This window comes from Agelaius phoeniceus, chromosome 6, assembly GCF_051311805.1.
Source record: "Agelaius phoeniceus isolate bAgePho1 chromosome 6, bAgePho1.hap1, whole genome shotgun sequence".
Classification (NCBI taxonomy): Eukaryota; Metazoa; Chordata; class Aves; order Passeriformes; family Icteridae; genus Agelaius; species Agelaius phoeniceus.
In genome coordinates this window covers 17,122,660-17,147,436 of record NC_135270.1, presented here as the reverse complement: position 1 = coordinate 17,147,436, position 24,777 = coordinate 17,122,660, and the positions used below count along the sequence as shown (strand labels likewise).

General features: G+C 44.1%; 2 long non-coding RNA genes across 3 annotated transcripts in view; both read left to right on the top strand.

Annotated features, from left to right (window-relative positions):
* LOC143694340 (uncharacterized) overlaps positions 1-24,777 on the top strand; it is a 183,083-nt gene that overhangs the window by 74,416 nt on the left and 83,890 nt on the right. The window lies entirely within an intron of this gene.
* LOC143694339 (uncharacterized) overlaps positions 1-24,777 on the top strand; it is a 153,349-nt gene that overhangs the window by 72,017 nt on the left and 56,555 nt on the right. Inside the window, exons 5-7 of one of the 2 annotated variants that reach the window (XR_013182731.1) lie at positions 17,932-18,033; positions 18,743-18,834; positions 21,155-21,382. This is a non-coding gene — a long non-coding RNA (uncharacterized LOC143694339). Of the gene's footprint in view, positions 1-17,931; positions 18,034-18,742; positions 18,835-21,154; positions 21,383-24,777 lie in introns of those variants that run through there. The other variant, XR_013182730.1, reaches the window with a different exon arrangement.

Genomic DNA, 24,777 nt, shown 5'->3' with positions numbered 1-24,777 from the left:
TGCCTATAATGCATCCCAAGGGTCCTGATGAAAGGGAGTCCAATGATTCAACGCTGAACATAAGCACAGTAACATCAAAGAAAAGAGAGGAGCGAGGAAAGAGTTTATAACCAGAAGGCTGCTGAACAATGTAGACCCCTTCATGTGCATCCAGCTGTGATGCCTCTTCCTAGGTCCCTTTGGCTTGGAGCTAAAGGACAAATCCATGGCCTACATGGCCCTGGCTTTCAGTGTAGTGCCAGCGTGTTGGGTTTCCATTCGGGAGAGCCGAGGTGGAAATGGAAGCCAAACTACTCTTGGGTGTCTCTCTATATGAGAAACCAGGTTAGAGAAGCATCTTGAGCTTTTGAACCCCTCAAATAATCATCCTCTCCTCAACAATTCTTAATTAACAATCCTTTTCTTTCTGTCCCTGTGGGGTGCACTGCACCATTTCTCAACAATGCATGCATTTTGTTTCCATTGAAATGCTATGGTTGATGTTACAGTTTTCAAATTAAAAACTGAATGTGTTTGAATATTTTTTCCCACACAAACATTTCTTTGACTTGCAAAATTCTTTTCTGTTAAAAGTGTCAGAGTGGATTTTTAACCCATTCTAAGAAACTTTCTGCTGTCAAAAATTACTAATATCCTAAACTCCCTTAAGAATTGTTTGTCACTATTTTTCTTGCGGAAAAATTATGATTTCTGGAATTGTTTATTTTCTTTTTTCTCCCTTTAGTGTCCCTGTATAGCACTAAACTATACAGGGATGAGAAAAGGGTGATTTTTCTGAACATGGAAAGTAAAAGAAATGGCACAGTAGTTCAGCTGCGATTAAAGAAGTGATTTAAGCCAAGCCTGATCTATAGGGAGAACATTTCTGGAACCAAAATGCTCCTACAGATTTTTCTTGAGCTTAATAACTTTGGAAGTTCAGTATACACTTCTACAAGGACTTCCAAATGGATCTTGTTCGCTAATAAATTCCAAATAATTCTTGCTGGCTTTTGGGCTTTTTCTCCATTAGATTTTATTGTAGGACTTTTTACATAATGGGAGAACACAAACAGGAGATTTGGAGCCACAATTTCAGAGCTCTTTGTTCTGAGGTTGGGAAATCAGTTTCCAGATGTGGACCATGTTAGAGTTTGTTGGTTTTTTTTTTTTTTTCCTTTTCTTTTGTGTGTGTATGTCTTTCTTCCTCTTTTGGCCAGGAGTGAGAGAAGGAAATTAGGATGATGAATGAAATAATGAAAATAATAAAATAACAATGGTCAAAATCCCCTTTGTTCATGAGTCGTGACTCAGCTGAGGGCAGCAGCAGGAGTGCTGCTCTGAGCCTTCTCTGATGTCAACAGCAGACATCACTATAGGACACATTTAGGTACTTGGAGTGGAAGAGGTGGAGTCTGGGGGGGATGCATGGAGAAATATGCTAAGGACTTACAAGGATTCTTAGGTTCCTGTTCTCTCCCACGCTCTAATTTCTTTGTGCCACTCCACAAAGACAACAGATCTCCCCAGCTGAGGGTTTTCCCAGCATGGGGTAGTCCACAGATGGCAAAGTTGGCTTCTAAATTAACCTCCCACAGCACAGGATGTGGAGGGAGTGGGCTGTCACCAGCTGATGGGGAAGAGAGCCACTCTGAAAAGGACTCCCAAAAGTCAGGACAAACCCTTCTTGTGTCAGCAGCACTCTAGTATTGGCTCTGGAGTCAGTGCTCCAGGTGTTGGTGTGAGTCAGGCTGTCTCCTTTCTCCCTCCTCCTTTTGTCCTCTCCAAGGGAAAATTAAACACCACACAGAAGTGGCATTGTGTGCTTACCCACCACAATCCCCATGACTGGCCACTGAAAAGGCACCCTCAGTCTGGCTACTGCAGAAGAGCCCGGGGCTGGAGATGTGTGCAGGACAGAGCCCTGTGCCAGGGCTGCATGGTGAGGACACTGGAGTGAGACACATGAGTGGTGTACGTGCTGCTGCCTCTGACCAGGCAATCAAGGGCTCCTCGGTGCCACTGCTTCTATTGTTCTCTTTCATTCCAGCAGGGGGAAGGACACCAAAATGACTTCTTGTTAGACATCCATTAGCAGGGCTTTAGCCAAGGATCTCTAGGAGCAAATTCTGAGACAGTAAGCTGAGACTGAGGCTTTAAGTGCAATGGGGAGGAGTTGCATTGTGTCTCTAATCCATCCACGTGCAGATGCTTCCATGGGGAGCTATTGAGTCCCCTGGAACTGCTGGCTGTTGCCTGTGCTGATGACCTGGACTGATGCTGAAGGAAAAGGAGGAGAAGGGGAACTTAGCTGCACTAGCTCTAAAGGATTTTTCCCCCTTCTGAAATCGCTGCTTTCAAGTTGTGGACGCATCTGGAAGTAACAGCAAACATGTGTAGCCTGTGGTTTTTTGAGGGTAGGAGATGAGATTCATATGCAAGGGTGGGAAGGGTTTGCCATCCCTGGCCCGACAGTATGACCTTGGAGGCAACTGGAGACAAGCTGGAGGTAGAGGAAGAACTCCCCAGATCAAAGAGAGGTGTCCATCCATCTCTGCCATTCCCTCGGGAGGAGCTGGGAGGTTATTCTTGAATGTAATGGACATGCACAAAAGTTGTAGCACATGACTCACTCTGGTGGTTATAATGAGATTTGCAACCCCTACTTGGGTGATGAGACACAAGGCTCAAGTCAGGTGGGTGATGGATGCCCAAAATAATCCTGACTGTGTCTTTACAGCTGTGGTTGCAGCTAGGATATTTGTCATAGCCTGGGAATAATAAACTTTTACCTAGACTGGCCATTTAAGAATATGGCCACAAAGAAAGTACAGCTCTGAGCCCCTTCACTGGCTGTAAAGATTGTCGAGCTAGGGAGCTTGGGAGGTATCAGGTAGCTTTGATTTATCATTTGATTTTTTGCTTTAGTCCTTTGTGGGTTTGGGTTTCCAGGGTTTAAACCAGAAAACCAGATTTTGGCCATGACCAGACTGCTGATCTATCTGCCTTTACATTAGTTTGACTTTACTATCCATCTTTACATTGTGTGAAAAACTTTCAGCCTCAACAGTGGGCTGAACTCTGCACTGAAGACCCTGGTCTGGTTCTGCTTTTGGGGGATTTTAAACTCTGTTTTTGAGAAAATGTATGCTGACTCCTTTTTTTTTTTTTTTTTTTTTTGTACTTATATTCTGTTTAGACAGGATTCTTTCAGGAGGTGTCTTTAGGATTGTAATTTTTGTGATAGAGGAGGGAATGTGAGCAAGACATCCTTGTTCTTGCAACAAAATATTCATTCAATAACAAAGTTTTTCTGGTGTCTCCTCCTAATGCTTGAATTAAAGGGAGCACCAGGATGGGGTAAAAAGTAAAAGGGAAGATAGTGTTTGACCTTTCTGTCCCAACCTTTCTCTGATAGGGGTACATGCTGTCTCATGATAAGATGGACAAGTATCATGAAATGGAGAAAAATTTTCCTTTAAATGTTTCTGTCAGAATAGCAAGATTATGCTTCTGGGTTTGGTATCTCAGTGTCTTGGGAACAAGGAGGAACCTGATTTTTGCTGTGTCAACGTCTGTGTTTATTTGAGTGCTCTTTCCTTGACGTTGTTTCCTTTTGATTTTCCAATGCTATGAGAGAAGTCAAAATAGCAAGGGAAGCAGAAGTGACAATTCACGAGATTTCCACTGGTTTCCAGCTGAGTCTCTGTGCCTGGTATTTCTTACTTCACAGACACTTCCGAAGAGCTGTTGCCAGCAAATGGGAAACTCTGCTTACATGGAGTTTGGTAATATTTAGGCAGGCTGAATCTGCATTTTCATTTGTGAGGATGAGCTGACTACTAGAACTACTGTGACTTTCAAAGGTTTTTGAAAATTGGATCTCAAAACCCAGGAAGAGATGCCAGGTTTCCCTTGGTAGTGCAGCGGTCAGAGGAAGCACAGGTGATGCTTACCGACCTGGGCAGGTAGGAGTAATGTTGAGCTAGAAGAAACCAGATGGTATCTGACCAAAGATATCCATGTGGCATGGACCTCCTTGGATCTGTACCCAAAAAGGAATCATCTGCATTTCATTTGTATCCCATTGGGACACATTTCCTGAGGATCTGAACAGAGAATGATTTCTCAGAGGAGCTACTATTCTCTAAGTTGTGTAAAACAAGACACACAGTCCGTGTCGATGAGCAGCCCGGCTTGCCCTTTAAGCATTTTCATGAATCCTTTGTATCTTTGAGTTGAATAGCTCCAATTGCATGGCAGGACAGAATGCCAGAATGAATGAAGAGGAAAAAGGAGGAACAATAACCTAAACCAAGCACTTCTATTGAAAACAGGACCCAGGGAAGAGCAAGAAACTGCTGGCTTCATAGGCCAGCTCTCTCCCTCCTGCAAATCTCCTTCATTGATGAGACAATGTCGGAATAGAACAGAAGCATCTTTCAGGTTGCAGACAGCATGTTGGCAGAGGAGTGGACAGAAGTATCAGAGATTACATGACCGGCCTTAGCCTACAAATGTTACCTCCAAGCTCGTATTCACAAACAAACTGCTGGTAGTTTGTTCTAGCAAGGAAAGTGAGTACATTTGTCACTCCACCAGCAGTGCAGCTGTGCAGGGTTTGCACGGGGTAATTGTCCTAGCACGCAAATCCCAGATGCTGTCAAAGCCCTGTGTTAACCGACTGAAAAACTGTGGTAGCACTGCTTAAGAAAACAGAAGGGGAAGGGGGGGGAAAAAAAGAAAAAAACCAAGAAAAACTAACTAATTGTCTTTAAAAAAGATAATTACTTTTGATGTCTGCATGGCCAGCTGTGACATCCGTCTGCTTTTCTCCTTCACAGCATGCTTAATGCAGCTGAAGGTATGGGTGAGAAATCCATGTGGTGGTTTCAAATTCAGCATGTGCCTTGAAATGAGAACTCAGATGGGCAATATCAATGTGGTTGTAGAAGCATCGTTTCTTTAGCCTCAGTAATGGGAAGACAAAAACCTCATGTGTTTCAGTAACCAATTGCTAGTTAACAACTACTCACAGTCTTATTTAATCCTCGAGTGCTACTAGAGGAGCAGCGACATGATTGTTAAAAAAACCACAGTCTTTCATTAAAAATATTTTCTGAGGTTTATTAATTGAGAAACAAATGTATCTAATGGGTCATAAATAATTAATCTGGGCATAAAACATACAAAATAAAATGTATAGGCCAAATACCACCTCTGGTTATATTGTGTAACCCAATGGAGAAGATACGTGTAAATGAGAACAAGACACAGCCCTGTAATTATAATTATATAGAATCATAGAGAGCTCTGACCACAGAAAAGTCATTGAAATTGTCAAAATCCTGACTTCATGCCAGAAACCTTGGGGCTGAATTTGACAACCACTGTGATGTGTTGTTTAGGGAGAGGACTCAAAAGAAGAAATGTACCTCTGTCCCAAAAACCCCTGCCTTGAGCTGGGCCAGCTGCCCAGAAGTGGTGTGCTGTATCACAGCATCTCAGTCTATCCCACTGCATTTGTGCTTCCATGGTTTTTATTGATGCTTTGCCCTTTTTCTTTCTCCCTCCAATGATTCAGTCTTGAACCTACTAAGATGGTGGTGCTACCGCCTTTGAAGTTGAAGCAAGTCCTCCTTTCTGTCAGTTCAGGCATTTTGAGCAGAAGCCACCCGTGGGTTTCATGCCAGTCTGGTGCTTCCTCTGCCTGTAAGGGCACTTGAAGTTTGGATCCCTGAAACCGCAACCTTTGCTCATTTGTCTCAGTATAATGGTAGGAAAAAATTTGTGGTGCTACTCCCTTAAAGGCTGATGCTGGCAATGAAAGGAAATTCCTGGATTTGAATGCTTGACTGTTTACTTATTTATTTACTTTTGTGTTCAGCAGTGGGAAAATATTTTAATCTTTCTCCCTGTCTTGTCAAAAACACTTTATTCATCACAGCAGGCACCAGAGTACAAAACTGGACTGCAATAATTTCTCCTCATCCTGGATCTCTCTTGGTCCTCAGTGAAATGCTGCAAGGCTGGCAGAAGACCCGTGAGGCTTTTCTGAGGAAGAAATGGCCACCCTCATTCTGCAAGGCTGCCCCAACCAGCTCATTCCTGCCTTGGGATGTCGGCTCCCTGCCCCGGGATGCCGGTGTGCCGCACATGGTGGATGGAGCTGCCAGCGCTTGCCTTGCCTCTCTGAATGGAGAGGGCATGCCCTGCCACTTCTCCTGCTCATCCTGCCTTCTGCTTTATCCTGTCTGTGAACTCCTGACCTTGATTGCTCCCTCTCCTGCCCGTGCTCCCCTCCCTCTTCCAAGCTCCAAGACAGTCTCGTGTTTCTTGGAATCCGGCAGCATGAGGGCTTCTTGTTGATTGGTATAAACAATCTTAAAGGTCACATTTTCCCCCCCCTGCAGAGGGAGTTGGGGTGTGTGTGTGTGTGTCTAAAATAAAAGGCTTCTCTCAAATTAACAACCACAAGGATGTAAACATGGAAGCCAAAGGGAGCTGTTCACTACCAGTGTGGACTGCGCCAAAGAAGCCCCTGAGGGCTTCCTTAGGAAAGAAAATGTGGGCACAAGATGTGGCATGCTCTTGCGGCTGGCTGGGAGGGGGAGGTCAGGGTGCCAGGGGATGGCGGCAGTCATGCCCTGCGTGAGTGGTTACATTGGATTTGAGCAGCTTTGTTTGTGCCAGGGCTGGCACTGGTCATCCCGCTAAGCTGGGGGGGAATGCAGGAGTCAGGGTGGCTTGGAGCTGCAGGGGCAGGAGGCCTGGAGCTGTGAGACAGGGGATAGCATTTCACTCCGGCAGGCGCTGGGTGCCATCCAGCTCCCAGAGCCGGGCGGCTGCCTTTGTGGGCTTCAGTGAGAACTGGGTCAGAGCCCTGTCTGGGGAGAAGCTTGTGGAAAACAAGCAAAAAGCAAATGTAGGTGCTCAGAGCTCGTGTCTGCTTTGTGGCTGAATCACAGCCAGGTCTCCACTCCAGGGGTTTACGCGCTTGGTTTTGTGCGTTGCAGTACAGCAGGGAGTCGCAGCTTCGACCAGCTTGGTTGTGCCAGGAAAACCCTTTGTAGGTGCAGGCTACACTGGGATGAGAATCCTTTAGCTGCTTTAGGTTGTCTAATCCAGAGAGAGAATTTAAATACAAAAAGGCAGCACCTATTCACATCTTCATAAATTGTCAAGTGTCTGAAAAACTGTGTAGGCTTAATGCTTTCTAGCCCAGTCCAGTTTTTGAGGGTTGTTAAAGCTGCTTTGCTCTGTGCTACCTCTGAGATTTTTCTCCTGTGGTACATTGCAGGAGACATGGCCCATGTCTTCAGGAAACACAGCAAAACTTCACATCACAGCAAACTTCTCTGAATTACAAGTTAACATAAGCTCATTGAAGAGATATCTGTAGAGATTGCTGTATGTGCAGTGATGTCATTCTTAAGAAGTTGCTGAGTAAAAATTGTTGGAAGTGAACACTGGAGAAAAGTACCAGTTATGTCTGCTGAACTTCATTCCTCCTTTTATGACCACTTCTAGAAACAAGATACTCAGTTAGATGAACTTTCAGTCTGGCTCAGTAAGGCCACTATTTATCTTCTATATCTACCTCAGCTTTTTGATCAAGGGCCTGATCCCCTTTCTGAAAGAGATAACCAGGCACAACTCACAGCAACGTGCATTAGTGGGCATGTTCATAACCCTGTCACTTTGGGTGGTGGATGCAGGCAAGCAGAGAAGATCTAATTCCAGCATCCAAGACCCGAGAAAGTATTTTGCATGTTTTTGCTGCCAGTTTTCTAAGGAAATAAGTCTAATGTGAATGTGTATTGTGCATGACCTTGTGATCCTGCTTGCTCTTCTCTAAAGACTCTTTAGCTGGTTCCATCCTAATTTGTGAAGGGAGTAGAGATTTCAAAGATAATCCAATTTCTGCAGATATAATGAAATTTAGAGCTGGTGAGGAGACATTTCCCTCTAATGGGCGCTAATCTCAGAACTTACTCAGACATGAAAAATCATAGAGAGAAGATGTTAGGAAAAAACTCATGGGAAAAGCCACCTGGACACAGCAAACATACCAAGGATGCTATGTTTCATTAGATCTGCTTTTTTTTCTTATTGATGTTATTTCCCTGAACCTCTACTTCTCCCAGGTCAAGTCTCAAATCGAAGCGGAGTCTCAGAAAAAGCAGGGAAAACTGGAACCCTTTTTTTTTTTTTGGACCAGTATTTCCATAGATTTTAAAATGCCCAGAGATCAGGTTCCCCTTGTTCTTGGGTGCTTTGCATCTCATACGCAGTAAGAGATAATCCTTGGTTTGAAAGGTTTAAAACATCAAATGCAGGCTGAGGAGTGAAACCGGATCACTGGCTCACACTCCTGGTGTGCATCCAGGCTTGAATTTGCTTGCTCTTCCTGATAAGAGTCCTTGGGGCCATGTGGTTCTAGCTGCCCTTCTAAGAACTCCTCAAAATCTTGTCCAGGTTGTAATTGAGCTTATGATGATCCTGGTGATACTCTCATCAAGTTAATGTTTGAAAAATTATGTGCTGAGTATTTGCCTGCATGTCTAAATCAAAAATGATTACCCAAGTACCTCCTTCTGCTTCACATAACTTTTATTAGATGATAAATAGTCCACTTTTATCATTTGTGGGTGGGAAAGGAAGGGAGGTGGCAGGTTTGAGAAGATATATTTGTGTTTTAAACTGTATGGGTATTTTAGCTATTGTCTACTATGTTGGTCTGTTGCTAAAGGACAAGAAACTTCACTCCTGTTCCCAAATGTTACATGGCTTGGAGATGAGATCACACTGTGTGAGAGTCGTTTGCTGATACACCACCTTTGTTTAAATTCCTAGCATGTTATGTTTCCTAACAAAAAAAAAAAAAAAGTGTCTGAAAGAGCGAAAGAGCTACTGGTGGCCCAGAGTGATTGTAAATGTTGAGTTTGTCTCAATGCAAGTTTGAAAACTGGGCCAAAATTCCTTGAATTTGAAGTTTTGCTACAATTTCAGGCCTGACAAGGACTTTGTGGGTTCCTAAATGATAAAATTTTCTAGTACCTGAAATACTAGCCGCAGTCACATAAGCACATGTCAAAATTTGAATTAGTTTTAGCCAAGACTGCTGAAGTGCTTTTTATGCTTTCTGAGTCAAGCCCTTGCAAGATGCTCCGAAGTGAGATCCATAAAACGGCAATTTTGAAGGAAAAAAAGAGAGGAAAAAGACCAAAACCTGCTTTTGTGAAGCACCAGTATATTTTAAGAGACATACAGTGAGGAATACTAGTCTGAGATCCTTTTCCTAAAGGATATGCTGGCTCTGCGGAGGAACGAAGGAAAAACTTCATGCCTGGATGATATGAACCATTGTGGGTTTTTTTGCCATTATTTGAATCTTCAGTTTCAAGCAGTCAGGATAGCTGATACTTTCTGTGACACATCTCATCAAACACTTTATTTTCTTTGTGTCAAAGATTTCCACAGGAAATCTCCAGCCAAAATGTAATATTAGGCATGATTCTTCCCTCATTTCCACAGCACTAACACGGTTTGAGTGGCAGGGCTAAACCTATTTTTTGTTAAAATCTCGGACTGTCAAGAGCTGGCCCTTCTGCCAGAGTGGAGCGGGAAGCAGTTTGGAGAAGTCTGCATGCATATTTTCATAAGAGATGTTACGCTCAGGGGGAAGTTTGGATCCACAGGATATGGAGGCAAGGCAGTCCACTTCCCCCATGGCAAAGCTTCTCTTTTTTCGAAAAGCGTTCCTCCCCTGTGTCCTGGCAGGACTTGGGTCGTGCTCAAAATTCCATCCTGTCCCTCTGCTTCCTGCCCTTTCACCCATCACCAGAGTGATAAAATACCAGTCCAAAGGCACTGTGGAATGGATTGCTCTGTTATATTTTCAGAAATTAAAAGTAACATTGCAAAAGCTGGTTCTGTGGGAAGTTCAAAGGGACCATACTGGTGCGAGCTGCCCAGCGTGTCAGGACTTTTGGTGTCTGAAATCTTTTATGATTTGATGAAAATTCCAGCCTCAATACTTAGATTTTGATTTTGCATACAGTGCTGTTTAGCAACATGAGAAATGGTCAGAATGATCATGTTTGCACTGACAAAAATGTCCCTCAAGGAACGGATCCTTCAGATTTGAGGTTTTGGATTGATAGGCTCAAGCTGAGAAGTTGGACTGCTGGCTTGATGGAAGCAGAGGATGCTGTCCCTAGGAACAGATCACCACTCAGCTACCAAAGAAGCTTCTCACTTTGAATAGCTGTCTCTTGAAGTTCACTGTATTGGTCTGGACAACCTGCTCTAGGTGAGTCTGCTTGAGCAGGGCAGATTGATGCCCTCAAAAGGTCCCTCTCCACCTCAACCATGCTTGATTTAGCCCCTTAGCATGGAGTGTATTTCTTAATCTGCAGTGAGTTAATCTGCCTACTGGAAGCAGTGTATCTCCAAGAGTACCACAAAACTACCTTTTATTAACCTTTTTATGTTCTGCCTACCTAATTTGTATGTCATTTCCATGATTTCTCATGCTACACTTTGGTTCTAGACCAGGCAGCTAAGCAGAGTTAGGAGGTGATGTCCTGCAAACATATCTGGCAGCCACCCCTTCCAGGTCATGCCTTTGGAGCAGCTCCTGCCTGCTTCTCAGTGCCATCCTGTCTGCGGCCCTGGTCAGGCTCAGCATGCCAAAGGAGACAAAGCCTCCTCCTGCATAGCTGGGGCATAGCTCAGCCACATTCTTCAATGGCTGTTTTTCCCCAGTGACCTTACTCTACAGCTCTGGTGGTCAGTTGACTATTATGCTGCGAGCTTGCCCGCATTCCTCCACCCACTCAGGCAAGCTCAGCTCGCTGGGAAGGGGCGGTGAGGCAGGGAGGAATCCGACCGTCTGGAGACTTTGATTCAAAGGAAACAGAAATTTCAGGCCTCTGGGGCTGTTTTGCCCATCACTTCTCCAGCAACAGGGAGGTTGGAGTAGCTGTGTGAAGAGGGTCTGACCACTGTGGTTGCCACACACCCTGCAGTGACAGGCATTCCCGTGGCAAGCCAGCAGGCTCCGCTTGTTGCCACACTACTTGGCCCTTTCCTCACGCTGAGAGGAAACACCAGGGAAAACAGCCTGGAGAAACCTTCTCAGAGCAGTTGCCACTTGTCATGTTTGTGGGAGCCTTGCAGTAACAGGTTTGGGTGCTCAGCTCCTCTGCTTCGAAGGCTGTGAGGATTGCTAAGCTGAGGATCTTTAAACACAGTAAACCATGCAGCTTGTCCGTTTTGAGAAGCTTTTAATTTTGACCACTTAATGTGCAACTTCTAAAATAACAGTTTCAATTTCTTATGTATGTGTGTGAGAGAGAAAAAGAGACTAGACATGAGCTAGATAGGGAGTTGCAACGCAGATGGTTTTTTGACTCTGGAGCCAACTCAGACAGATTACAGTGGGAGAAAGGTTTGTACAGTAAGAGGAGAAGGTTAGAATCCTGCTAGTTTATTACTGCCGTGGTTAGATTAGAAATGTTAAGGATTTGTGAAGAAGTGACTGTCAGGAAAATTTATGATTCTCATCGCTCACTCAGCCACTCTGCACATCCTGTATATTTTCTGACATACTTCCAACAGCATAAATATTAATAGAGTAATACTGACATTTAGGCCTGATCCAAGTCTCATTAAATTCAGTGGAAATGCTCCCATTGTCTTCAGTGGAAGATGGATCATGGTCTTGAAAAGGAACAAAGGAGGTGAAAATACCAAGTGGGGCTTCGTGGGGCTAAATAATGTTGTTATTAAATCAGAACTCCTCAGCTTCCTGACTGAGCATTTCACTCTGTGACCTTTAACGTTAAATTATTGCCAAAACAGGAAGAAGAAATTAAGGCTTGATAAGGGTTGAGATGGTCACAGATTTTACCAGCCTCACTGATGGAATGTGACAATTTCTTCAATGGGAATGAGTTGGGCATGAATTGTTCATCAGTCGTTTTGATTTATTCAACCTTTCAGCCCCAGAGTTTGCAGCGGTAGGGATTACTAGAAACTCAGCAAAAGAAATTCTTTCTCCCCCTTAGTTTATAACCTCTGCAGGTGCATGAAGAGTTACAGAGAGAGGATTAGGTATTACAAAATGGCTCCATTTACTTCATTGACAAGATAACCCAGAACTGGCTGTGTGGATTCCATGTGAGAATCTATTGCAAAAGCTTTTTTGGCATTGAAATCTCTCTCTCCTTTTCTAAATCAAAATCTTCCCCCCAAACCTTTCTGCAGAGCAATTAGTTACAGCTGTGTTTTGCAAAGCCACCTAGGGAATTTGGATGTCCAGTTCCCATAAAGTTTTATGTGAATTAGGTTTCCAAGCAGCTTTGAAAGTTCAGCTGAGTTAGGACTGGAACCTCTTGGTTTTGATACATTTCTGTACATGGAACCCCTACATCTCTGGATGACAAAAGAAAGAATATTTTGAGTTTTTGTCATCACCTTGCAGAGCACAGGCCTCAGTGAAAGAGCTGCACTAGAGCTTGCAGGACCTGCAAAAGCTATACTTTGTGTCAAAAGAAGCAGAAGTAATTTTTCCAGAGTTTTTCACGATTGTTAAGACCGGATTTTCAAGAGAGTCCATCTTTGAAACAAAATACATGCCAGGTTTCCAAAGGATCCTTTTATGAAACCACAAATGTTGCATCTCAGTGCACTGAGTTCTCCTGAAAATCTGGTCAAGGATGCAGGGATGCAGAAGACTATGTACTCAGGAGTACCTGGCAAGTTTCAGGCCAGAACAAGCTGTAGGGTACATTTTCCTGGAGAGCTTATCAGTGAATGTGTGAACTTTGCCAACTGTGGCCACCCCCAGAATTTCCAGTTCTTCCTCTTGTCAATTAGGAGGTTCCTGTCTGATCTGTGAAGTACAAGCACAGGCAGACAGCCTGTCACATCTACTGCTTGAAGAAAAAATATACAGGAAGTAACAAATAGAAATCCAAGTGAAACAGCTCAAGAACTGCAAGGGCGAAAGTTTGGCTTGCACTGTGCACCACATGACATTCTCCTTGCTACCAACACCTACAGAGGTGATACCTTCTTTATCACCAAATTATGGCTTAAGAGGACAGAGAGGTGGGGAGAAGTGAAAGAAGAGAGAAGCCAACTAGCTGGTGCAGAAGCCTCATGGAAAGAGATTGGTTATTTAAGCTGCAGACTTCTCAGAAAAGGAACACTTCAGAAATATTTCCTGTAGCTACACCAGGGGTCTACAGATCTTAGCCAACAATCTGGAGCCACACTGGTAAACAAACATGTACTAAAAAAAAAAACCCAACCCAACATATTTTGAGAAATAGGTCCAAGGCAACTTGGATGACTAGCTTTCCAGAGCTAGTACTCAGTGGCCACAGAGCAATAAACCAAAAAGATTCCCCTCTTAGTTAAAAACAGAAGCAGCTGTTTATGATCAGTCCTGTTTGGAGCCTCCAACACTGTAAAACTAAACCTGCAGTGACCTGAGTGAATGTAAAGATTTTATGGGGCCACAAAGTATATGCATGTTTGCAGTGGTGTAATAGAGAGGAGAAGCCAAGCTGGAGGATTTGAGCCAGTCTCCCCACATCTTCTGTTTAAAAGTTAAAGTGCACATTAGCTCTCAAAGAACAGGAACAAAATGCTGCATTTTTTGAACTCTTGTCCCACTCTTTGCAATACTTGTCTTCCAGGCTTTTTACTTTGCTGTATCTCTACCCCCTGAGCCCTGGAGAAGTCATGGAGTTCCTTGGCTGCCATGAAATCAGCAGAGACTGAAGGACATGGTGTTGGGTACTCAGGGGTGGCTTTCTATTCAGGCATGACCTGAGTAAAAGGATTTTATGGTGCTGGTCTGTCAGATGGAGTACACTAGGGAAAGCAGAAGACTTGGACTCCCATTCTTGTCATTCTTGATGACACCAAGCTATCATCTACTGATACTTTAGAGGTAAGGGATGCTCTCCAGAGGCACCTTGAGAGATTAGAGACATGGCCTCATGATTAGAGACATGAACCTCATGAAGTTCAGCAAGGCCAAGTGTGGGATTCTGCATCTGGACCAACCAATCCCAGACAATGCCTGGCCAGGGCAATGAGTGGATTGTGAGCAGCCCTGCAGAGAAGGACTTGGAGGTGCTGGTGGATGACAAACTGGCCATGAGCTGGCCATGTGCACTTCCAGCCAAGAAAGCATCCTGGGCTACATTAAAAGAATTGTGGCCAGCAAGTCAGGGGAGGTTATTGCCCTCTCTACTCTGCTCTCTGAGTTACCACCCAGGTATTGTGTTCAGCTCTCGGGTCCCCAGTGTGAGGCAGACATGGATGGACCTGCTGGAGTGAGTCCAGAGGAGGCAATGAAGATGACCAGAGTGCTGTAGCCCCTCTCCTCTGATGACAGGTTGAGGGAGTTGGGGTTATTTAGCCTGGAGAAGGAAAGATAAGCCTCTGGGGAAATTTGATAGCAACCTTCCAATACCAAAAGGAGATCTACAGGAAAGATGGGGAACTCTCTGTGAGGAACATTATGAGGAGTAAAGGTTTTAAACTGAAAGAGGGTAGATTTAAATCAGATATTAGGAAGAACTTCTTTACAATGAGGGTGGTGAGGCACAGGAACAGGTTGCCCAGAGAAGCTGTGGATGCCCCATCCCTGGAAGTGTTGAAGGCCAAGCTGGACAAGACTTACAGCAACCTGGCTTAGTGGAAGGTGTCCTTGTTTGTGGCAGAGGGTTTGGAACTAAATGATATTTAAGCTCCCTATTCCAAACAGCTCCATGATTTTTATGGCCTTCACATAAATAATTATGGTTGGATGCTGTTCGCCAAATCCTATTTTGATCACTTGTGTTATCAAACATTGTCTTACCCTTTAGCTCTGAAGAATGTCTTTTTTGTTCCCTGCAATTTTATTTTTTTCTAAATTCAATTTTTTTTTCCAAAACATTTTCAGAAAGTTGTTTTTTCTGTTTTGTTTTGTTTTATTTTTTTTCTCTGGAGTGCTGCTTAATGTGATCTGGATGTTGTCAGGTGGGTTCAAGTGCTTGTGAGCCTTGACCTACCACAGGAAAAAAGATAAGTGTGTCTTGGGTAAACACACGTCTAGCTGAGGGACGTGGTGCTTGGTGGCTTTTTATTCAGTTTTCCACAACTAGGAAAAGCCCTTTAGTCCTTAGAAAGCTAGGATGGAGAAAAATAAGTGGAGTGGTGTAAGGAAAAGGTGCTCACTTCATGAAGGTGAAACTCAGTACAGCCCAGCAGAGGTGAGCTGTGGCTTCATTTGCCATGCAGCCCTTTTCCTCTGCACAAAATAAGAATTCCCTCTCCCCATCCCCCTTTGCATTGTTTCCTCTCTTCTCTTTTTTTTCTCTTCCTGTCAAATATTTAAGCAGATATTTCCTTTTTGGTGGTGTGCCAGGGAGCATTCCAGCTCTGCCCCCTTTGAAAATAAAAAGGCTGACCCCCATTTCCATAACCAAGGAAGGGACAGGTAGCCTTTGTTTGTGTTCCAGAGCATGACTGTTTTTCTTAGATTTGCACCAAAAGAAGAGAAATGATGCTGTTATTCAGAGGAGGAATTGGTCAGTGACCCCAGCAAATGCAGTAGCCACAGCAGCAAAATGGGTGGTATGGCCTGAACGCTTTTTGGTGATGAACCTTTGGCTTTGGCCAATTCCTTTTCTTGCCCTCTTCCTCTCCTCTCTTTTCTCCCTCTCTCTCCAAGATTTCCCTATTTTCTTGTGTTTAAGACACGTCAAACCCTGGAATAGCCCTCACAGGCATTAGTCACCAGTGATTAAAATAGCCACTAAGCAGGCAAGAGCCTGCAATGATTTGTGCTAAATTGGGTGTATCACTGTTTGTAGCAAGGGTTGCTAATTTGCAAACCTCCCTTGTTATTATCGTTGTTTTTATTAATAGCGCCAAGGGGCTCCAGCTGACATTAAAATTCCATTTCATCCTCTGCTGTACAACAGTGGGGAATAGAAGAGTTTGTCACCTCCATGGCCACTGTAAAAATCAGGAGAAATTAAGGTCTGTCTGGTCCATACAGCTGAAGAACAGATGTCCAATTGGAAGAGAGGGAGAGGGAAATGGCAGACCTGGGAATTGGGCTTAGTTCCCCCTGGCTCTGAGCAGGTTCTCAGCTGGGTGACTGCTCAGTGGCTCTCTGCTGGCAGCAGGGCACTTGGTGGCCTGGTGATGCAGATAGAGCAGCTGCCAGAAATGGGTGCTGTGCTGGGAGTGAAGGGGGTACTTCTGGAAAGCCACAGAGTATGCAAAGATGGAAAGAATTCAAAAACATCAAGCAAAAAGGCCACTTTGTTGGGGATTTCTGGCAATAAACTCGCTTGAAAGGCCGGAAATTTCACCTTGGTCTAGAGAAATGTATCCAAAACTGCCATTGCAGTTGTGTACTTACCTTTTCTTACTTACAGAATGATGACGGTAGTGCAACCTCACAGGGACCGTGTGTGGTTTAAGGCTCCAGTTTGATACGTGTGCGTGACCTTGGACTGCTCCTGGGGAGCTGAGTGCAAAGGATGACTGCTGTGATATAGCGACTGAACTTACTGATGTATTCGTTAAATACATCAGGCTCCCCTCTAGTCAAAAGTATCATTAGTGGTTCAGGTTTTCACTTCCAGCACCTAGAGGAAGCTGTAAGGATTTACCCCAGTGTGGAGCCCTTTAACTTCAACAGCAAAAAAACCCCAGCTCTGTGGTTTTTATTGCTCGAAGTCTTGGGTTCTCTCCCTGCCAATGGCTCATGGATAATACATGTCTTTGATGCAGAACAGAAATTGGAAATCTTGTAAGAACAACTTGGGTCAGGCTGTGAGTATATCAGAAGGGGTTTTCCCTCTGCATGTCTGCTTCCAGCTGAGAGGAAGTAACAAAGAATGTGTTTAAAATCAATGGAATTAGACAAACTTCTTTGACGCATATAATAAAGGTCTGGATTTTTGGAGATTTTAAGTGAAGTTTTGGCTATGATTTTGTTTTGTCTGCTGCAATCACATATCTCTAACTGTATGATAAACTACAAGATCTAAGCAGGATTGCTAGAGGTCTGTGTTGCTCTGCAGCAAGCAACACTCCAGCTGCCCACACTGACAGTAACAGTGGTGGCTTTGCAGACAAGGCACATTTTAAGTATTGGTTGTCAACTTGTGTGTTAATGTGTGGTGAGTTGAGTTAAGCAGAGAAATCAACCTGCAGTCAGTTTTAATACAGCAGTACATAATTTGAGGCAGCTGTCACCAGATCAAAACCGTGAGCATTTTTGCTCCCAGTGAAGGGGATCCCTGGTTTGGGAAAGCTGCTAATGAAGCATTGAATGCAGTGATGTGATTAGTCTCCTTGCCATTGACAAGGCTTGAGCACTGAACTTCAAGTAGAGCGTGTTTTTGGAGTGAGGGGAGAGTGTGTGGGAAATGTTGTACCAAGCCATGAGTGTGGAAAGCCAAGGAAGTTGAGTGATGAGGTTTAGGAAGGCTTCAAAGTGGCTGCGGATGGATGTGCAGCGGAAGGATGAAGTGAGGGTGAGCTGTGAAAATTACTCTCAAACATCTCTTGTCTGCAGCCAATTTATTTTGGTTTTCCTGAGAAAATGTCATGGAGATAGAGAAAGGACATTTGGCTGCTGGATTCTCCAGCAAGGAAGTGTGGTGGTTTGGGTTTGGTAACTCCAGGAAGCCAGAGGTGAAAGTGGGACTGCTGGGGCTGGTTTGTCCAGCTGCAGGATCTGGGGGGACAGTGCTTTCCAAGGCACTACCCTGATGCACTGACACTCTTGCCAGGTTGTGCTATTCCACCTGGGACTGTCCCTTTAGGGTTTTCTCCTGCTTGCTGGTTTTACCTCTCACTTGATTACTGAGAGGAAAGGATGCAAAGAATCTGTGAAGCAGCAAAACTACCTTTCTTTTTCAGTTCCAAAGAGACAACCTCAAAATATTCTGAGAATCTACCTTGGGGGAAAGAACTCTCCAAACCTCCTATTAAGATACCACCACAGCACCTTACTTTAGCGAGGTAAGAACTCTCATTAGATCCTTCCCAGGCCATGTCTGAGCTACAAGCTCTCTTTTGTGGGTACACTAGATGGAGGGCAGAGGGGAAAAAGAAAAACCCAGTCCAACTCATTTTCCAAATGCTGTTCAGTCTGCACTGATTATATAATGTGATTGATAAAGTTGAGGAGTGAGCTGAGGTCAGAGCCCCAGGATGCCAGCTTCTTCCATGAAGGAGCTTTTTGTGTGTACGTGTATGTGCATGGCGGACGAAGGTTGTGTTTGTTTCTTGAAAAACCCTCAGACACTCTCAAAAGAATTCCAAATTTAAAGCAGTGTAAAATGCTCCATCAAACATGTTTTACAGTCCTGACATTGCTGCCTGTGAAATCTACTCCAGTGACTGTTTCTGAGACTTTTTGAATAATCTCCTGATTGTGCATTACTTGCTGTTGGGCAGAGTCATTGTGGAAAACAGGGCAGTTGTTTTATAGTCCTGTCTGGATGGAGAAACCTTGGAGGAAGACTGTTTCACCAAAGGTCACTCAAGACATGTAAAATATATTCTGCCTCCAAAAATAGACAAGATAGATACAAGTGGCTGGGCTAGGGGATGAAGCAGGAGTAAATGAGGCCTCTGGGGCTGAGGACTTGCTTTCAAATTGAGCAGAGATCACAGCGTAGTGGTCACATAGAGATGTTTTTCTGAAGCTTTTCTTGTTTCTCCATAGTGCCCAGGAGTGGGACCAGTCACGGTGGAAGATCTCCCACAAGGGACACTTCTGTAGATCAGATGGGAAATCACTGGATGCCCTCAGGACTGGTGAGTTCCTAGAGTTGGTAACAACGCTGTTAACTTACACAGAGCTGCTCCATCCTGGGCCCTTGCCAATTGTCTGCTTTCATGCAGTAAAGGGACACTCTGGTGGCTTATTAAGGGCAGCTCCATTGTATTTCAAACCTTTTTTTTTCACCTGCTTTGCATCTTGTATGAAATATCCAAGTCTAGAACTTTCAAATCTGCCCAAAAGACTAGGGAGCAGAACTGCCACTGGTTGATTTGGTCTAGGTGTGGTACTGGTGTAGCAGAGTAGAAATGCACTGTGATAGGACATGATCTCATCATCACTATGCCCAACAGCAAAATAAACATTTTGTCTCTGTCTCACTAATAATTTGTGCATTTGTTCCAGTAATATCTTGACTCTGGCTTAACCTTTATGTAGCAGCATAAACCCCTTATTCTGTGACATTTCTTCCTTTCTACAAATAAACAAAATGGAAGAGAGAAGAATAGTGGTAAAGCACTATAATGTTAGGAGCAATAAGACAAAATTAGACATGGCAAAATTGCAGTTCAGTCTGAAGGAAGAAGAGTGTAACACTTCACCTGTGGCTGGGACTTGACAATACTGTGCTCATACAGAGACAGTTCCTGCCTTGAATCATTTACAATCCAGAGGGATGACAAGTGATATATGACAAGCAATCCTTCCTTTTCAGAGGAAGAATTTAGGCAGAGAGTTAATTGTTCTCCTTTGTAAGTCAGCAGGATCTTAGCTGCAGCCAGGAATAGAGTTTCACTGTAAGTTGTTTGGCCCAAGTGTGTGTGGCAGGTTTGTCTCAGTGCCTCACCCATCCTTCTGCAGTCTGGTCTTCACCTCTGAGATGTGAGTGATCATTGTATAGTTAAAGTTACCTAGAACAAGGTAACCCAGGCTTGAGCCTGGCTTGTGCCTGATCTCATGCATTTCTATTTCTGTACTGTCTCTCTTCCCTTTGTGTGCTCAAGCACTATGGCACTGCAGGCAAAACTGGTGGATGTGCTACAGCTGGCAGCAGATTGTCACTCCAGGGCAGAGACACCCTAAGCCACCCTCAGCTCTGAGGAACAGGTCATGCTCTGGGAAAGCCTGGGAAATACAGGTGCAGAAGTGCAGGATGGCTCTCACACTTGGGGCCAATTTGACCCTTCTGTGGTGTGACTGTGGTCAGGTCCTTATGCCAGGCAGCAGGCTCTGAGCAGCACAGCAGCTGTTTTCTGAATAGTTTGGGACATTTTCATGGAGAAGGGTCTGGTGGGAGTATGGAACTCGGATCTTGTCTTTCAGCATAATGCTCGCTCCCGGGCTGGCTGGCTTGAGGCTGGAGCCAGACTGCAATTGCCCGAGTTATTTCTGCAATGAGGAATATATGCAGAGTCAAGCAGAAAGCATCTCGGAAGAAATGAATTACCAGCCAAATATAGATTATTTCATTTTGAGGGACGTCATCCAATCTACTCAGCTTCTCAGTCATTCAGCAACTTTTAATGTCTATTAATGCCTATATTTATTATAATCACGCATACTGAAAGCTCAGCCTGAATTACATCTTTATTGCTTGTTCTGGGCATATAATGTTAGACGGGGCAATGCCTTTTCTTTTTTCTTTGAAGCACTGAGTGCACAAACTCCTCATGTATAAGTATTTCCCAACGGATTTAACTCCTTTTTGTGTAGCAATAGGGTAGGAGAAGGTAGAGACACTAGGGTAATTTTCAAAGGAAGCTACATTCTTTTAAATGCATTTTCTGGCACCGATTCGGTGAACTGTACATGTATTTATTTATGATAGCTTTGATGGGATTTAAGCATGGGCTTGAACTTAAAGGTAAGCTTTGCATTTTGCAGAATATTTGTTCCAATGCCCCGTTTGATGGCGCAAGAGTCAAATGGCACAGTTGTGCATGCTGCTTGGGCCAAAGTGACATGGAAGAAAAAAACAGCTAAACTCAAGTAATTACAAGCCCTGTGTAAGTTCAGCAAAATTCACAGGCTCCATAATAAACTTCTTAGAAACCTTGTTGAAAATTGGTAGTCACCAAGTGATAAAATACGGAAACCTTTTCTCTGATAAAGTTAAAATGTGGTGATTTTTCTTCTGAAATACTCTTGCAGAAGCACTGATGAGATAAATGTATTTATGTCGTGAATAAAACGCCTGATGAAAACTAATCCAAGAGACGGAGTAACTGATTGAAGAGGGCCAGGATTGTCAGTGCTTCCCATCTGCTTTGCATCACTGAGCCGGGCAAAACATCAGAGCATATTGGTGAATCTGGCAGACGTCATGTTATTTTTATGTCATCCTTATTCTTCCAGGGCCTGATCCAAGCCTCACTGAAATCCATAGAAATGAGTGGACTTTTCCTTTACATCAGCGAGCTTTGAATTGGCTCCTTCCTCGCTCACTGGTAATGTCAGGAGCCTGTGATGGCTCTTGGAGGCATTTTGACAGAGCAGTTGGGCACAGCCGTGCTTTCCTTTTTAATCCTGCCCTCTGACGATCTTGTTATTGATGTATGGTGATGGCTGGAGTCCCAAGATAAAATGAAATGGGGAGCACAACAAACTGGAAAATGCATACTGATTTAGAAGTGAATGAAACCATTCCCAGAAGTGCTGAAATTCAATGGGATTTAGAATCCCAAGGACCCTATTATTTTGGAAAATGGACCACATGCTTTCAAGACATTTGGGCAGCTCTGAAAACTTCATCCATCACTTCTATGGAGAGTAGTGTAGACCTTATGTAATATCACAGGCAACAGCCAGAACTGTTGAGAGTAAAACCCACAAAATGGCTTGATCTTCTATTGTTTCTGAAGGTGTGAATTCCTCTTTTCCTGATATTAAGTAACTTCTGGGTGTTGTCCTTTTCTGTTAAAAGAGGAGTCTGCTGTATATTGCAAAAAGATGTTTATAAATTCCTTCACATGCCTGTCAATCCAGACATCCCTCCTTATTCTTGTTATGTTTATTTATACAGGCACATAAAAAACTAAGAATTTTACACTTATTAATCAAGGTGATTCAGCCATGCCTCCCACTGTCTTTCTCTGATTCCAATCTTATTCCAAAATACAGCCCTAAATGTCACTGGGGTTACTCATAAAACACAGTGCTGCTCTGCATGAGTAAGATTATTTGAATCTGGCCTGGAGTAAAGTTACTAATTCTCAGTGAGAAGCAGAGCTAGACAAAGATTGCAAAATATTGTCCACTAATCTGTTCTTGAATTTTTAAACATATTTTTTGGTCTCTGTTCACTCGTGGATCTCTGAGCTAATGAACTTGCTGACAGGAATGTTCACCATAACAACCCATTTACAGCAAATATTGCAAGATCTTTGCACTCTTCCCTTCATTCAAAATAATACCAGTCTCCCTCCCCAAGAAATGACCTTCCTGTTTCAGAGTTTTGTCATTAATTGTGAATATTCACATTGGTAAGATGTTTTGTTTGTTTTACTAAATCCTCTTCCAGCAAGAAAACAGAATTAAACCAATTGAAGTAGAATTTAACAAAGAAAGACCTCTGAGCTCCAATGCCAAGAGAAAGGATGGTCCCGAAGCTGGAGCAGCAGGGAGATGTGGAGGTCAGTTCCCAATCCACCAAGGGCTTCTCTGCTCTCCACCTTGCAGCACACTGAAATGTGAGCAGCTTCCAGGACCTCAGATACGCTGGGGTGTGCACGAGGGATGCATAATACTGACAAATCATCCGCTTGTGACCCATCTATAAAAAAAAAGGTGTAGAAATGATTTAGTTACAAGTTCTTTACCTAAAGATGTCCTTTCATCTGCTGGTGGATATGTTCTTCGAGGAGATTATTCATGGAGCAAGGTTCTAAAATAAAAATTGAGGAGGATGGAGCAAAGCTGGGCTTTGGTGAATACATCTAAACCCTAGACACATTGCAAATAAACTGAGCTTGTTCCCAGGCAACTCCCAAGTAGAAAATAGGCACAACTGTTCTGAACGATTTTCTCTACAATTTGTTTACCTAGCTGTAGGGTCTTCTTCAGAGGCAGGCAAAATCAAGGCAGAGACAGTTATTGACCTCAGCTTGCTTTGAATCTGGCTTGTAATGAGAGCTATACCCACACCAAGTTTCAAATTCCAAGCAGCTTGATGTGGCCTTTTACAGAGAAAAAAATGGTTAGAATTTTTATTACAATAAGAAAATGCAATTTTTCATTCTCTCCTCATTTCAGAAGGTCTAAAGGGATTTTACTCAACTTCCTCTTCTACCTTCAGGCAGAGACCAAATCTGAGAAATTGCAGTCCAATTTTGGAAAGTTCTCAGGATGTGAAAATCAGGGGCTCATGATGGGAAGTTGCTGTTCAATACACATTGTTGTCATGAGTGCTTCTCGGAATCAGCTGCAGACCAGGTGCCCCCTTCACCCTCACTTTGCCTTGTTTTATATCCTTCCACCACCCGATCAGAATGATTTAAAAACAAAAATGTGTCTGATCAGAACAGTAGGAGGTTTTGCCCTGCTGGGGCCAGGATGGCTAGAAGGTAGTCAAGATCTGGTCTTGCAAAGACAGGGAATTATCTAGCATCTTCTAGAGTGTGACATCCAGCAGAAAAACGTAAATCTTTTCACTGCCTGAAACTCAGCAAGGTCAAATGCAGTCCTGCTGTTACTCTGGCACTGAATTTAGCAGCCCCAGACAAAACTGCAGGGGCAGCTCAGGGAGGAGGAGAGAAATGACAGCTAAATTCAGAGGTTCTTCCTTTAGGCAAAGTCCTGAAGCTATTGTCCAAGCTTTTGATGATGCAAGGTGTAATAGAGTTACTATTGATCAGCTTTTGCAATGCTCAGTGTTTAGAAGAGTGTGGTGTGCCCTTATCAAGAGCAAATGTGAGCCTCATAAATATCTGAATGCAGCTGGTATTATTTTCAATCCCAATTTAGGTACCCTTGCTAGACATTTTGGCAAAATTCATGAGCAGTATGGAAAAGAGTCCATAGGACTGGAAAATTTTGCTGTGAATTCTCTGTTGTTACATCCACCAATTTGGAAAAAGTCAGCGCAAAGGCACAATCCTTAAAATAAATAAAAGAAAATGTCTCATAGCTGCCGGCAGGCACTGGAGCTCCCCAGCAGAGGCTGCCTGGGAGCAGCACAAACTGTGCACAACTCCTCAGCCCCAGTAAACAGCAGCTTGGTGTTCTCCCTCCCTGGGAGAGATGTGCTCTTTGCCATCGGTGTGGGTTGCTGATGCTTCGATCTCTTCCCTGGCTATAGACACCTACTCCTAATTTGCAATCCTGCGCTACTCCAGGAAGAGCTGGAGGAGACAGAAGGTGTGAATGGACAGCCAAGACCGAGCAGAGCCAAGGGACTGGCTTGGCTCTGGAAGGCAAAATGCAAGCTGAGCCATTGGAGCCGGCTGTACACAGATGAGAAGGAAAATGCACAAAGTGATAAATAACTTTGCTTAGGCTGCCAGGAAGGGCTGCCAGAACATTCTCGCTTGGCTATGCTCTGACTTGGCTCGCCTGCCGCCGCCAGCCCCCCTCCTGCACAGACGAAATGCCGGGCCAGAGCCACGCATGCATCTCAGGGCCGGCTCACCCCGTCCTCCCACTGCCCAGCCGGCCCCTCGGGCAGCTCCTCTGCCCGTGCCTCTCCCGTTTGGAGCCCACCCTCTGCCTGCATGGACACCCCAGAGGTGCACCTGGGCAGGGAGGCACGGAGAGGGAAAATTGTGAGGTGTTCCATTAGGTGTTCCATTAGGTGTTCCATCAGCTTGGGATTTTTTTGGAGGAGCCACCTCTCCCAATGCCTCCCCGACAATCTGGATGGCATCTGCCTCTAGCATCATCCTACAGTGCTGCCTCCAAGGGCAGCAAAACCCCTCCTTCTCCAGGGGTCAGCTCCATACCCTTTCCTCCCAAACACGAGTAGTGCACATGGGTGATATGGA